The 16,149-nt window shown below is 45.8% G+C and overlaps 1 protein-coding gene across 1 annotated transcript in view; it reads left to right on the forward strand.

The window, feature by feature from the left end:
- The window catches only part of CUX1 (cut like homeobox 1), a 262,345-nt gene that overhangs the window by 233,860 nt on the left and 12,336 nt on the right, over positions 1–16,149 (forward strand). The gene's annotated exons all lie outside the window — the stretch shown is intronic.

Raw genomic sequence — 16,149 nt, forward strand, 5'->3', positions numbered from 1 at the left:
AAATACACATACCTTAATACAAGTCATAACAAGACGCGTCTTCAGCCGAGAAGCGACGCTTCTGACTAGAAGACGCTGATGTTTTCTTACGTTCTTTATTTTTTTCTTGGTTGTTGTTTGGTTCAGGTGGGGTTTTTTTAATTAATTGTAGGCAAGACACTTGCCAGTCTGTTCCTACTGTCCTTGTCTGCTGATGTGAGATCCAGGTGCTTGATGCAGTCAAGTGGTTCTTCTTGGCTTTCTCCATAGTGAGGGTTTTTTTCTGTTTGACGATTTTTATTTTTAAATTAATATTCCCCAAACTGTTCTTGTGCCTGTGTCTATACGATTGCATTCCATGATGCTTACTGAGAGCTCGTGCTGCGTTAGACGACAGCGGAACTGTATTCACAGGTTGAACGCAAATGCAGCACTTAAGGTCAATCTCTCTTCTTAATAAGCAATACGTAAGTGCCTTGAAACTTATATCTTTTTTTTTCTTTCCTGTTTATTTTTGGTTTGCTTTTCAGGATTCCACTAGTTCTTTAGGATTCTTTAGTATCTGCCTGGTTTTTAATGCTGTAATGATTTTTAAAAAGCATATCTGTAGCTTGCCCTAGAGGAAATCTTTCTTTTATAACACTAACTGTTAATTCTAAGCTCCATTATTACATTTGAGTCATGTAATTTTGCTGGGTAAAGACAGCATTCGTAAGTCAGAAGTCACTCCATCCTGCCAAAGGTTGTCATTGGTATCTATTATAAAATTAATCAAATAAAATGCTGTCAGTATTTCCTATATTTTTGGCACTTTATTAACGGCTTAGCTCCTTTTGTTGTTTCCCGTTTCATGATCTGCGTTGAATGTGGATTAGCCTGCTGAGATGCTGTTGGGGTGACCCGGGCATCACTTTGGGTCCCTTAGTGACCAACTTCTTTAAGGGCAGAGAAACACCCGCGGATGGGGCTCGGAGAGTCGATGTTCCCAGCTGTTCGTTCCCGGTTTTTAGCCAAGGTCACAGCTGCTTCTCTGTTTCAGTGGCAAGTGAAACGGATTAGCTTGAACTACTGCTGAGATTCTCCCGTTGGAGATGAGTTACCTACTGGCTTTCCAAACTGGCAGAGGCCTCCCGGCTTAGAGACTGAACTCCGGCGGCACGGAGAGATTTCCGCTCTATTTCTGATCGAGTGAGGCATTTCGAAGCAACGCTTTGAGGAGGGCGTTGAGTGGAATAACTCTTTTTTAACTTAATGAAAAGGATCAAAAGGCAGAAGGGAAGAAATGCCAAAGAGTAGCACGGGGGCTTTTTTACCCTCTCGGGTCCCTGATGGCATGGGAAGGGAAAAGGTGTTTTTCGGGCACGTGTGACATGGGGCTCATCTCGCGGGACGGTCACTCTTGGCAGCAGAGCCCTCGCTGTTGGCGTTTCTGTGCCCCCTGGCTAAAAGCACAGGTAGTTTTCAGAAAATCTGTAATGCCAGAGTCTTTTTTTCCTGAGGTTCTTTAAAAGCATTTTGTATTCTCTCTTTCTGTTTCCAGTTCCGTGCTCTTACTAAAACTGTGGGTGAAGGCCCCAGGCCTTTATACTGCAGATAAAATTGTAGATAAAATAGTGAGGGAAGGACAATAGTGTAATACTTGGTTTGCTGAAAGCAAAAGTATCCCCTGGCAGGGGCTTCATACAATAGGGTTGTCAATATGCTTCCATTTTTGAGGATACAGATTTCAGACAGTGGAATTGCACATGTTTATTGGCAGGAATGCATTTAATTACAATTGCTCTTGATGCCATAGAATCTGACCATTTTATTTATTCATCTGTAAAATGCCTATAGATAGGGGCGCTCTCTAAAGGAACCTGTATCATTGCACTCTACCCATATCATGAATTAGTGAGTCCTTTAATAACAAACTCCTTGCTGTAACAGAAAAGATCTATCTCACAGTTAAAAAGAAAAACAATATGTGCCTTTCTCATTAGGTGAAAGATCTTTGCATTATTTTTATGTAACTTGTGCATATGGGAGCGATGTAGAGAAGAGGGGTCATGAACACGACAGAATTCTATGCAATATCCTCTGATCCAATTACGTAAAAGTTGCTATTTTTCAATCCTTTAGTGGGAGAAATAGTGAGTAGGAGAAGAGCATCATTCTGATAATTCAAACTACAAAGCGGAGAGATTCTCATCAAGTAGGATTGAGGGAAATCGGACAAAATAACGTAATGAAATAACGGCAAATGCTGATAGTGATTGCAGTCCCCACTAGCACAGCTGCAGTCACGAGTCTGTCATTTGCCATCTTAAAATTATTAATTTCAAGTATTCTTCAAACTTATATGAAATAAAAATGCTCCTGGCGAAAAGAACAGGGCAGGTTAGAAACAGAAGAATAAATAAATTTATAAATAAAAAAGTGACCGTATATAAAGTATAAGAATACATGAGAAGAAGTAATTGGTTTTGGACACTTCTTGCACTTAAATCCGACATAGTTTATTTAAACGGAAATTTCACAGTAATCTGGACCAGTGCCTTGAGCGAGGGTGCAAAGAGATGGGTAATTTTAGCAATTTGTTGCAAACTGAAAGTAAATCGGTGACATTTTAACGTGCAGATGGAGGGCACCAGATTTGCTTCATTTGTATCTCTTCCTAAGGAGTGAGGTTCTTAAATTCTCCTCGTTGTTCTTCACCCAGCGTGCGTATCCCGGGATTTTCTCTGTCTTCAAGGGCTGTCGGGGCTGAGCTGCCGGAGTTCCGTGAGGAATGTCAGGAACATGGGAGGAGGAGAAGAGGAAAAGATAGTTCTTAGGTGGGGGCCAGATTTAATGTTCACTAAAACCACATCAAGTCTTGGCCGTGAGCGAGTGGCAGTTCTGGCCCTGACGAGACAGGTGGCTTAATAGCCTCATATTCCTAAATGAAACTCACGCAGGTAGAACAGCTGCAGAGCAGTTACTGGGTTCACTCAGATGCTGGGCTCCTACTTTCCCATTGCACTTTCTGCCGCCCCGCTCTTTGAACATCAGCATTTTCTTCCTTTGTGTTGCATATACAATCAACTTATTAAAAAATTTTAAAAAGGAGATAATCTTAAAATTCTGTACAAACAAAAGACTTCTTTTCCCAGCAGTTTAAAATCTTGCTGGATGGTTTTAAATTGCAAGGAGAATCACTGGCGTGGAAAGCACGAGATCATCTGAATTTCTGTTCCGGCTCAATCTTCTTAATTTGCAAAGTGACTTAGTTGACCCCGTCTCATTCACCTATGTATTTGAGCCCTAAAATGGAGAACTATTATTTCACCAACTTGTTCTTTCCTCCCCATCTATTTTATGGGATATATTGGCTATGCCATGTATAAAATAGAGTTAATAATGAACTTTATAGCAAGAAAAGCCGTTTATGCTATGCCTAGGGACTGATTTGTTGCACATGACCAGGTCATGTACTATGCCCTAACCCTGTTAATATGCAAGGATAAAACGTTTTTATGCTCTGAAGGTGAAATGTACCCTTTTGGAGAAGGTTAGCGTTAGGCCTGTGCACTTAAGTTTTCAAAAAGCCTTAAAAACAGGTTTGCAAGTGGTGCCATCTCTCTCCTCAGGGATGATTTCTCCCCAGCCGAGTGCTACTGTGGCATATTGAATAGAAAGTGTTAGTTGTAAGGTCATTTTCCAGTTGAAGAAAGGCTTTCCCTGAACTTCCATTAGTGACCCTGCTCAGCCAAGGACCAATGGAGGCACCAGACCAGCTTCTCCCAAAACCTGGGCACGCCAGGTCGACCCCAAAGTCCTTGGCTGGCTATGAATTCTCCATTTTTACAACTGTTTTGTGAACAGAAAAAAATAATGATCTGATTCCTGAGCTTGATTTTCATTGGTATTCACAAACATGTTCTGGCACTAAAGTGCATTGAAAGGAAATGCCTCCTTTTAAAAAAAATAAGAAGATTATGGTATTTTTCCTTGTCCAGCTATTCTACAAAGGACAGTTGCTGCCCTTTTTTCAAGCTTGCTTTACTCACAGTGATGTTGGTAGATTTTTGCCACAGTTGTGTAGATTTCTTATTATTAAAACCCTTGGTTTCATGGTATCATTGCAGTTTTGTATCTTGAAACAGCCAAGTGCAGATGATGACTGAATTCTTAACCAGAACAAAACAGTGCAGGAAACAGGACAGAAAAGTAGATGCCTACGGTCCCCGTGATGTCATGTCTTTGATTTTTGTTTGAATTTTAGAGATATTTGTACTACCTAGTACAACCTTCATCCAAAGATCCTTGGAAATGGAGAGTCGTGCCAGGAGATTTCTGCTGTTATGGTGACATACCTGCTCTTTGTAAAGTTACTGTGTAATTCTGTGGTGAAGTTCGTAACAGCACAACCTCTCTGTCAATGACAAGAAAAACAGCGTCAAGTTGCATTATCCTCTTCTGTCTATGCGGGTAACTAATATGCATTTTTAGGAGTTGTTAAATATATATATGTACATGATTGTGGTATGGAAGAGCCCTTCTGTATATCTCGTACTTACATGCTTGGTCTTAATGGTGCATAGAATCGCTACAGCCATATTCACAAAATCATTTGGGGCGTAGGTGAGCGCGGGCTTAAAACCAACATGTGTTTTAATGCGCAGAGAATGCCGTTTTCCCACTTGTCAGATAAATTCCCTGTCGTTAAGAGGGGATTAACCACCTGAGAGACCGGGGTGTCTGAGATCCGCGGTTCAGCTAATGAGGAGGGGGAAGATCGCGGTCAGAATACATAGAAGTAATTCCAAGGGTCTGAGATGCGCAAAAGCCGAGGGACGTGAAATGGAAGGTCAAACCTTGCCCGCAACGTCCTGTAACGGTTGGGCTGTAGGTTTTGCTTTGGTGCGGCTTGCAGCAAGTTAATATGCCAGGTATTTGTACACGCCACATATACTCTGCTAAACCTGTGTACGGGGGGAAGGTGGACGGTAAAGATGTGCAGCGTGGTTAAAACAACGGCAAAAACAGCTGATCAGAAAATTAAGTATCAAATTAAAGCACGTGCTTCATTCTTCATCTCCCTAAGCTGAAAATTCAAGTATTCTTAGGAATGAGATAGAAATCCTCTATTCTGCCATTTCTCTCAGAGGGTGAACCTCTGTGTTTTCATGAGAAGAAACAAAACTTGGCACTTGACTTGCTCCGAGGTACAATCTGATCTCCAAGTAAATACAAAAAGCATCTTCTACAATCAGTCTTTTGATCAGACTTCTCTGGCTTTTGTTTGCTTACGTTAGACCCTTAGTGCTATTGTGATGTATTATTTAAATGGGGGTAAATTATTAGTAGCTTTAAAAGTGTTTCCAAAGTACCTCGTTACCTCTGGATGCCTGTACAGGCTGTACAGGGAGCACCTGGGCATCTAGTTCCTACAGGAGGCTTGCGGGGAATAAGCAAGACCACATCCATATCGTACTTTTCTTTTTCCTCGATCAGGGCTTCCATTTCCTTCTCTCCTCCTCTAGAGAGATGGAGATCACCAATCAGTTTTGTTCTGTGGCAGAAAGATTTTGATTCAGTGTGAAATTATTTTCAATCAATAGGCATGTCATCGAAATCCCATATGTTACCGCGTTTCCCGTTAAGTTTTTCAGTTTTGCTACTTTCCTACTCAACAGTCTTTCTAAACTTGGAAAGCTATGTGCCTTATTGCCTAATCTCTTTGTGGAGAATAATCTAAAGCACAGGGGTCTAGACTGCAGCGCTCACAGCCGCTTTTCATTGGGGTGGGGGGAAAGCGAACGCCGACCGAGGAGGGTTCCCGTGCCAACGAGCACTCGAGACACTGTGCGCTGAGGCTTTGTGCAATAGAAATCCTCATGTTGCGTTGGGAGGTTTACGTCCTGGCCGCCCAACGCCGGCGAGCGTGAGCTCTAGTTCAGGAGGATTCAGGTCCCCAAGGGAAGAAAAGTAAATAAAATAATAATAATCCCTCTGGGTTGGCTCTGGTTGGGTCTGGGATTGGAAGATCCGCCCTCACCCAGCAGCGGTTTTGCTTGTGAAGCTCCGTCTCACCCGCCGCGCTCGCAGGTCTGTCACCGTTCAGGAAGCACTCGTGGGCTCCGGCCATCGCCAGCTTGTCACCGCGTCCTTTCGTGCCATCACTAACACGTGCTGTCGTCTTTTCCGTGCCCGGAGCTGGGTGGCGAGGCGCTGGAAAGTCATTCCGGTCTCAGTTTGGGTTTGCGTTCGCCCGCCGGCATCCTCAGCACTTGTGTGCCCTCTGTCGAGCTTGCTCTCTCTACAGCATCATAAGGTGAAATATATAAACGTGGTTTGTGATTAGGAAAACAATCTACTATTTCCTATTTATGAGATTAATTTCAACAGTTTCTTTTTTTGAGGTTTGTTTTTTGTTTGATGTGAACACAGCAGGAGTATATACATATCCCATAAACGGATGTTGGAGAAAGTCTGGGCTATCCCAGCGACGGAGCGGGAGGTGTCGGCTCACTGGCGTATCCATATCATTGTGCCCCTGTTGTGTTTTTTAGAGCAATCATTTTTAAAAAAAAATATTTTATCTAAATGCCTAATAAATAATATTATTTAAGTAGTTTTAAAGTAATTTAGGACTGAGAATAAGAAGCCTCAGTTGCAAAAGACAAGAGTTAAAATATACAGAGAGAGAAAATACCCTTAGCCTCCTAGAGCCTCTACTGAGAATTTCATGACGATGCAGTGCCCCTTTGTCAGAGTCCATTGCGATTTACTCAAGAGTGTTAATTTAAAATGAGAGACTGGTTTCCTGTGATGTTCATCTTTGTTGGCGTATGTTTGAATTTCTGACGTTCTTCTCACTCAAAGTTGGTTGAGGAAAAAAACGAAAAGAAATAATCACCTTGTGCAGCAGCAACTTTCCCTGGTGCGAACTGCGGAGGTCGCGCATTGCGAATCGATCTTTGTTCACGGAGGAGTCGTTTAGTTCTCTCGCGGTGTCGAAACACGTTCAGACAGGCTTTCCCTGGCTGGGAAACCGGGGAGCGCCCAGCTGCGTGGAGCAAAATGGAAAAGCGTTGCGCTAGAAACGGCCGCAGCCGGTGGCAGGGAGCACGTGTCCATCCGCACCGGCGCCACGATGGCCACACGGCACCGGGCGGCCACACGGCACCGGGCGGCCACACGGCACCGGGCGGCCACACGGCACCACGCCAGCCACACGGCACCGTAACGGCCACACGGCACCGGGTGGCCACACGGCACCACGCCAGCCACACGGCACCGTGACGGCCACACGGCACCGGGTGGCCACACAGCACCGTGACGGCCACACGGCACCAGGCGGCCACACGGCACCGTGACGGCCACACGGCACTGGGCGGCCACACGGCACCGTGACGGCCACACGGCACTGGGCGGCCACACGGCACCACGATGGCCACACGGCATCGCGCTGGCCACACGGCATCGCGCTGGCCACACGGCACCGCATTGGCCACACGGCACCGGGCAGCCACACGGCACTGCCGCTGCGGGTTTGGAAGCGAATTTGCACTTTGCCTTTCGAGGGTGTCCCACTGAAAACCATCAGATGAATTTCCTCCCACGAGGTTCTTTCCTTCCGGCATAGTCTGAAAAAGAGAATTTAAACAGACAAAAAAGCCCTGCGGTAACGATCGGGTAACCTCCGCGGAACAAAAAGGTTGTTCCTGTCTCAATACTCTATGCATTTCTGTGTTGGAAAGCATGTTTTACCCTTCCCGTTCCAAAAGCGGGGGCACCGCGCGCCCCACTCGCTGGAAATGCTGCGAGAATGTCACATGTACAGATTTGGACGTTAATTCCAAAGCAGATGGAGGTTGGCTGGGGAGGGGGGGGGGAATGTTCTTTTGTTTTGTTTTTTAATTGTTTCTCTCATGTCCCTCTTCATTTTTATTTTTTTTTAATTAAGAAATTAACTCTTTGCATTTGTGCAATAACTACTTGCCATGATAATGGGCAGAGCTTTGAAATGCCCCGACTACTAACACAGCACAAGACGAACTCGAACAGAAAGTGGTGTACTTTTTCCTGAGAACTTTTTTTTTTTTAATAATAAGCTCAGTTTTTACCCCAGTGTATTGTGGTGTCTTACATTTTTAGCAGTATTTTATATTTTTTCTGTAACGCACTAAGTCTTAGATGTTTTTAGAGCTTGTTTGTTATATTCACAATCACAGATTTAAAAGAAAAAATCCTCACAAAGACCCAATTGACCAAAAAAAAAAAAAAAAGTGTCATTTTTTTTATTTGTACAAGTAGCTTTGAGAAGCCCACGTTGTGTTGCTGTGACTCATCTTTTGTAACATTTTATTTCTTGGTATTTGTTTAAACATAAAAGTAAGAGTTTATATGGCTGGCAGTAGCAGGGCAGCGCTCCCTCGTCAGCAGAATGGCATTGTTTCTTCTGTCTTCGTTTGGTTAGCCATATAATGTTTGTTCTCAGCACTGTACAACAGTCCCTATATGATATGGAGAAGCAATATCACTGTATGAAACTCACACGATGTATTATTATTATTATTATTCACTAGCACCCTAGGTGTGATAATTGAAGTAAATATCTTTTATACAAACACAATTCCGCGTGGGCTGTCTTTATTGGAGGTGAGACCTGAGTCCAAGCAGCAAACATTTACATTGGTGGTTCTGGCTGGGTTTGCTGGGGATTTCTCTTTGTCCGGGGGAGGAAAATTCACTTTCTGTGTCTCAGTTTCTAGGCGAGGGGGGATATTTTCAATACCTTAAATACTGAAGTGTCAGATTGCCGAGCCGTGTCCTTTTTTCAGTGGAATTCAAGTGTGAGTTCAAATTCCTGTTGCAGTCAGTGGGAGGGGGACACCTGGCTTCATGGATGGAAAAGATGCATTTTGGGTCCGAGACTGCAAGGGGGGTTGTTTTTAGCATGATAATAGTATATTAGTTAATTATTAAAAAAAAAAAAACAGAATAAACGCATTGTCTTGGAAGTCAAAAATGCTTTAGATGTGAAAATGAAAATGTAAAAGAATTTTCCCAGATATTTGGCTCTCTGTTTATTTTTATGCATTCTTCTTATATAAATTCCTCTTCTAGTGCCTTACAACATGTTGTTCCTATAGATATACTCCGTATTTACAGAGTCTACAAGTCGGAAGTTTGGTGTTGGTGAGGAACAGATGTTTTTATCAATCAGCAGAATTCTATCTTTAAAAAATAGTAGAATAAAGCTCTAGCTTGAACACGTTCAGGTAGAGCGTGTGTGTGTGTGTGTGTGTGTGTGTGTACGGGTGTGTTTGCTGTGCTCATTTTCTCGAATTGTGAATTGGCGGTGGTTGTGAGGGACCAACATTTATATTGTGTCCTGCAGTTTATTTCTTGCTATGTCTGTGTGCGCGGCCCACAGGCCGAGATTCCTGTTGAGCCGGGAACGTTCAGCTGGGCACGAGGACTTTTGAAGGGCCAAGCTGGAAATCTGTTGCCCAAAAATGTCCGTCTGTCCATCCTGGAGAGTGGGAGTCAGGCCGGGCTCCCTCCCAGTCACTGGGGTCCATCCCACCAGTGTCACACTTGGGGACACTTCACCCAAGTCCGCATTTGTGTTTGGGGGTGGGATGTTCTTCACGATGTATTGAAAATGCTATTTCATGCCTTAATTTCTTTACAAATGTGTGGTTTCTGCTTTTGAAATGTTGGTGACAGGTTGTGCCATGTGATATAAAGCTTCTAGTTTTGATGCTTTTTTTCCCTAGTTATTTAATGGCTGGTCAAACTGTTGCTTGCTGTAAATGGTATTATCTTGTATAATTTGACCGTAATCATTTTAGGTTTGATGCTAAACATCCACATTGTTAAAGTACTATTACTCATGTTGGTTAATATGTATATTTATAACCTGCACTTTTCTTTAGGTGTGGTGGTATCGGCACTGAACTAAAATCACATGCGTGGTCGTGAGCAAAACTTCATTGTGCTTGCGAAAGCGCAGACCTGGTACTGACGAAGCTGGAGGGGGTTCCTTGTAGCTCAGAAGCAGCCAGGATAAAACCAGACTGTCCTCTCAAGCTTGAATCTCCAGAAGTCTATTTTGGGGATGCTAGGAAGGCAACCAAAACCATAAGGATGCGTCTTGGAAGTCAGGAGCAGAGACTCAATGGTCTTCCATGGAGGTAGTTGGATATTCTGTGATAGCTTCGTTTGGTTGCCCTTCAAAAGGATGTCAAAAATCTCCTTTTCAGAAGGAGAAGTGTACACTGTGTGTTCCCACAGACCCTTACTGGCCAGCACTGGGGCACAGCTCTATCAGGAATCAGATGCTGTAGCAAGGGTGAGGTTTACATAGGAGATACAACAGGCATTCGCTGTATTAATGGGTGAAATCCTTGTTCCCACCAGGCAAGAACATCCTGTGAGCAGCTCACGCGGTGCTTTTGGGCCCCACTTCTTTCCCTTTCAAAATGCGATCATTTTCTTCTAAGTATTTCTGGTTTAATACAAGTGGTGAAGAAATTGTGCACTTGCCAACAGAGGGCTTCAGAAAACATGATTTGATTACAGTACAGCATTTTATTTTCTTTTTGCTCCAAGCTATGGGAAGCCGATAAGAAAATTCAAACTGTTTTCTTGAACTCTTCCTACTTACCCATGTAATTATCTTGGTACCCTTGGAAATAATCCATTCTTCTATGAATCCTCTGTCCTTACAGGGAGAATTTATTAAGCAGCGCTGTGTTTCTTTGCTGGGGGCTGTTTATTTTGGAGTGGCTGAGCCAGGAGGAAAGGGAAGGAGAAATCCTTCAAACCTTCCCAGCAGGCCCTCAAAACGTGAAAAGGAAAGGGGGGAAAGGAGGGGATGGAGCAGAAATTTTGCCTGCGCCGCCTCTGCCAGCAGCTGGTGGAGAAAGCCAGAGAGCTGTAGGTGGGAGACATCTCGCCGTGTTTCAGGAGCGCCTTTTGCTCTTCCCCAAGGCCACTTGCACGGATTTATCTGATGAAAAGGGCTGCAGGAGACACAAAGGAGGATGCTCATATACTGAGCGTGGCAGCGGAGGTGAAGAGCTCTTTGCGCTGTGCTCCCAAACCCTTTGGTACTTAGGCAGATGAAGCCTCAAATCATGTCCTCAGCGTGTTGAACGTGATCTGCTCTCTACTGTCCCTATTTTTTCTTGTCTTTTTGATGGCACACAAAAGTTCTTGCTGGTTCATAAACCCTGGTGCCAGTCCCAGCCCTTGCTGTCTAGGACTGCACATCTTCTGCACAACGTCCCTGAAGGATGTCACTGACAGTTCTTGATGTCTTCTCTTACAGCCTCTGTATCTGCAGAGCAACCTCACCACTTCATTCTTGGAGCTTTTGCAGGGCTGGTAAAGATGAGGTGACAGTGCCAGGAGGTGGAGATGGCTTTTAGAGACGTCATCATTCCTTTCTTTTCACCACCTGCTTTCCTTTTTTCGCCCTTTTAGAAAGCTTGCGGGAAGTCTGATCAGAGAACAATCTCGTGGCGGGTACAGAGGTGACATACAAGGGTGGCCTGAGACTAATATAGTCCAGGCATTTTGGATACTCAGCTGCTCTTAGAGCTGACTGACCTTTCCTCCCTCTCTGGAGATCTCTAGAGAGGTTGCTTTAAAATGTCCCAAATGTCCAGTTCTTGTGTGACTTCTGTAGTGTTGGTGGGATCTCTGGAGCACTCGATCTCCAATATCTTTGTTCACTCTAGTGAGGTCCTTGGAAGAATACACCAACCTTTGGGTGATGGAGATATTTCTTCATTGCTTTGTGTGAGGTGGACCTGAGAGATGGCTCAGCGGGGCTTTTGTGCTACAACCTGCTCTTCAGACTTTACCTCTGAACGGATTTGCACCACTCTGTTAGATTTGAGGGACAGGGCTCCGATGCCTTGTAGCAAAGCAATGTTAAGTCATTCCCTTCTGCCATGTCCTGTTTCTCAGCCTACTGACAGCTCACAGCAACGCTGGCCCCAAGGAAAGGGCTTTGCATGAAGTTAAGACAGACTGAATGACTCCCACACAGCTCTGGACCATGCAGAGCTGTTGTCCCACTCTGAAAAGGTCAAGACGGAACTAGAATCATTGAGATGTGCAACACCAAAAGGCTTTTGACAACCTTTCTGTTGTGGGAGGGATTTTGGCTCAAATCTTTCTTCCTTGACATCTTCATAAACCAAAAAGAGGGCAGAGAAAAATCACCTGGTTCAACCAGGACTCAATCTGCAGCATCTGGACAGCATGTCCCTCATCCCTTCAGCACAGAGTCATCTCCCTTTGGTTCTCCTGGAAGGGGAGCGGGACTTCGGGCAATAACATTACGGTCTTTCTCAGACATCCTTGAAAGCTAAATGCCAAGTATTTCAAGAACCTGAAATTGTGCCTTAATTTACGTACAAACCCGGGAGCTCTGGAATCGGGTAGAACTGGAGGTAGGACTTTGTTGGCTTGAAAAGGCTCACGGGAGAGTGATGTCAAAAAGCCTGAGCACTTATTTCTGCCTGGGGAAGAACAGCCATTTCAACTCCTCAGTAACTGTCCACAGCAACCCAGTCATTAACCAGAGTGGCCCAACGTGGGGAACGGTGAACGAGCTGGAAACATCAAAGGACTCGTGGAAAACCCAGTTTCCTGCTTCTTGCCTTGGCTCCTGCTCCTGGTCTGGCAGGCTCAGACACCGCTGTTTGTGCTGAGCGAGTCTCCAGCTTTGTGTCTGGGCTTCGCAGCCTTCATGTCGAGGTACTCCAAGATTTCCTTATCTCACCATCATCTTCCTTCCAGTCAGTAAAACAGTCTTAGAACCTTTGAAGCGGTGGGTTTCAATGCACTTTGGTTGACTTCTGAGAGGATAGTTTTTCAAAGAAAGCTCCTAGCATGCCACATCTCTTCTTGTTTTCTTATTTTTCTACTGTTATGTAAATCCAAGGAGGCCAGACAGTAACGGAGGCAGATTAAAAAGTTACCATAAGGCAAATCAGGGTGTGAACTTGCAGAGCGTCAGCTCGTTTGCAGTAAGTGCCCATGTGTGTGCTCCTACCCTGCAGATCCCTTCAGCAATACCGCTTACCTCTCGTTTCCTTCGGGCTCAGGATACACATGAGCAGTTACTCCAGTCTCCTGGATGTATAGCAAGTTACAGCCTATCTTACCCCAAGGTGATTTATTCATCTGTCTGTATCCTCAGTAATCAAGCCACCATCTTATGGAAAGATTGCCTCGCATTTATTTATGTCTGGCCTTATAACTTCAAGCTAAGTTGCTAGTATGTCTTAATTTTCTCCATCTGTGAAAACAGATGCTGTTTATTTTGGATGATTTGCCAAGGGAGTCCGATTGCTGGGGCTTGTTCCCGGAGTCAAAGTTGCTGTTGCTCCGTGGCGGCGCTGGGCTCGCTGTCTCGCAGCCCGTGAGCTCTGACATCTGCAGGGCTCGGGGCTCCCCGCAAACTGCTCTGGAACCTCAGCCTGCAGGACTTTTTTCCCTTCATATTCACTCTAAGGATTTTAACTTGCAGCTTTGGAAGAGTGTGAGACAGGTGATGCTACACACAATGGAAGAAGTGTGAGATTCAGCTGAATCTTTTATTCTCTGTTTAGGACTGTTTTGCTTCCCCTCTGCGTGGGGCACCTTTGTGTCTCACCGCGTGGCCTGTCTGCACAGACACTTCATGTTTTTTCGGGCAATGTCACCTGTGGCTGTGCTCCTCAGGCTGGAGCTATGGTTAGACATCTCCTTTACAGCGTCCTCTTCCTAATCGCTCATTCAGTTTGGGGCAGGAATGTGATGCTTTTTCAAGAGCCTCACCAACGTTGTTCTACCTGCTGGATGACTTTTGCAAAGTGGTTGGTTCCTCGCAGGGGCCCTGATCCCCCTCCCCGCTCACACTGGGTGTTTCATCAGGCCACGTGTTCAGTGATACCGAAAAGACCTGAAGATGTGGTCGGTCACACGGGGTGCGTGGGAAGAGGCTGGTGGCCATGGTTGTCCTGAAAGGTGTTTCTCTGCAAGCCCAGGGTTCCCCAGGAGGGTCGGGCTGGGGTGTTGAGGTAGAGACCAAGTTCAGCTGTTGGCAGCGAAGTTCAGCGGTTGTGCAGGGACTTGCTTGTTGACCCATGTTTGTTGCAAGTGATTTCTGCCAAGCTTCTGGAAACCTATTCACAGAAACTTTTTCTAACGACGGTTGTGTTATTGGCCAGCTAGGCCAGGTGAAAGCTCAGGGATTTACCATCAGTGTTGTGATGAATTTTGACTAAGAAAACCCTGATCAATAAAAAGCGTTCACCCAGCCAACAGTTCTGTAGGGACCTCACAAGTGCCCCATGCGAAACTCTGTATTCCAGCTCCCATCTGCTCTGCCACCTTCCCGGGGACTCCCTGGAAAGCGGGAGGTGTTTTTCAGTAATACTCCAGTCTCAGCTTCTTGTTTTCTGTGTATCAGCTGGAGCCGACAAGGCAAAACCAGCCCTGCCGGTGCCGAGCGTTCCATTGCTCAGTTGCTGCATTTCATCACTTTTCTCCATAAGGTGATGGCAATGTCAGGCCCATTCTTCCATTGCCTCAAAAATCAGGAACAGCAGAGTTTGAGGCTAAAGATACTTGAGTTTAAAATACTCGGTTTAAAATCCAAATGTCCCCCGGGGTTCACCTTCTTTCTCCCATTATCTTCTGCAGTACCTCTCCACCTTTCGCGGCTTTGGAGGTATTTGCACATCTGAAGGGTCAGGGCAAGGGCTTCTCCGGCACAGCAGCTCGGAGGAGACAAAGGCACATTTTCTTTTGCTGGATCTCAAGGCTTGAACCGACCCGCGTGCCCGGGAGAGCGTCCACCCGCTGCTGGGGGCGAGGGGTCGCTGGCAGAGAGGGGACGAGCGTGCGGGGCCGCTGCCGCTTTGGGAAAAGAGAGTTATGATTAAAAAAAAAAGAAAACCACCAAAAAACCACCGTGAATAGAGATACTGAAGGGGAGATGAGAGAGAAGCGCCGTGCGCTTGGGCCGCTTTCAGCATTAGGCATGGTTCTCATGGATGGTTTGTAGAAGACTGGCCAGCGCTGAGGCAGTGAAACCCAAGGGAGAAAGGATGTGGGAAACATGTTCCTTCGCTGACCCTTTTTCATGTGAAAAACTCAGCCCAGGTAACTCAAAAGCAAAAATTTAAGAAGTCATTTAAGGGAGAAACTCGGGAGCTGGGATGCAGGGCTCAGATCTCCTGCAGCACGATGCCCAAGCTCAGTCTGCAGAGGTTTTCGGGCAGGACGGGAGGCAGGGGACGTGTCCTGGCCACAGCACAGCCCGGGCACGCCGGCTGCAGCATCGGTGAGCAGGGCTGCCTTGTGCAGAGCTGGGCCCCACAGCCCATGTTGGGCTAGTAATAGCTTCCCAATTACATTTTAATGCAATTTAAAGAGACAGCCAATTAAATAATTAACCGTAGGGAAGAGGTTTTCTTCTTTCCAAATCTTCTTAATGCAAATATTTTTGCATCAGGCCACCCGCGTTTCAGGAGCTTGCAGTGATTCCCCGTTTCTTGAGAAACACTGACCTCCAGTGGGACTGCGCCTTTATCGCAACTGCTCCTGGCTCTCCTGAGCCTTTCGTTTGGGGCCTCTAAAATGCAAATGGGGAGAGGAAAGAAAATAAATCCATGCATTGTGTCTGAAGCATGTGTCACCTCCCTTTCCCTGCAGGCAGGCTTCCTCCCTTATGAATAACATAGGAATTGCATTTCTGACAAAAAGGGGGAAATTTGCACCAGCAAAGCCCTGGCTTCTTGAGAAAGCAGCACTGATTGTAGGCATGACTTGGTTTGAGCCCCCATTGCTACTGCTCAGAGTCCAACCCTCCCGGCCAGGCTCTGCAGGGCATCGAGCCCTGTGCGTGACCCCAATCCACCGGTTTTGGGGGGTGTGGGGCAGCTCCCAGCCCAGCAGGACGGGGTGAGCTGGACTGGAGCTGCACTCGCGCTGCACCTCTCGTCTGAAGTCTCCGATGGGGCAGGAGGCCCCACGGGCACAACAGTCTGCCCTCGCATCCCCCCGCGCGGCTGCTTCCCCGGCAGAGCTTTGCATTTCTTGCTCCCTGGCTGTTGATAAATGAGGAATTTTTTGCCTTCCAGCCGTCTGGAATTCAAGGGAATAATTACAACGGGAATTATGAGGGAGGGA

This window comes from Streptopelia decaocto (assembly GCF_964273445.1).
Source record: "Streptopelia decaocto genome assembly, chromosome: 18".
Lineage (NCBI taxonomy): Eukaryota > Metazoa > Chordata > Aves > Columbiformes > Columbidae > Streptopelia > Streptopelia decaocto.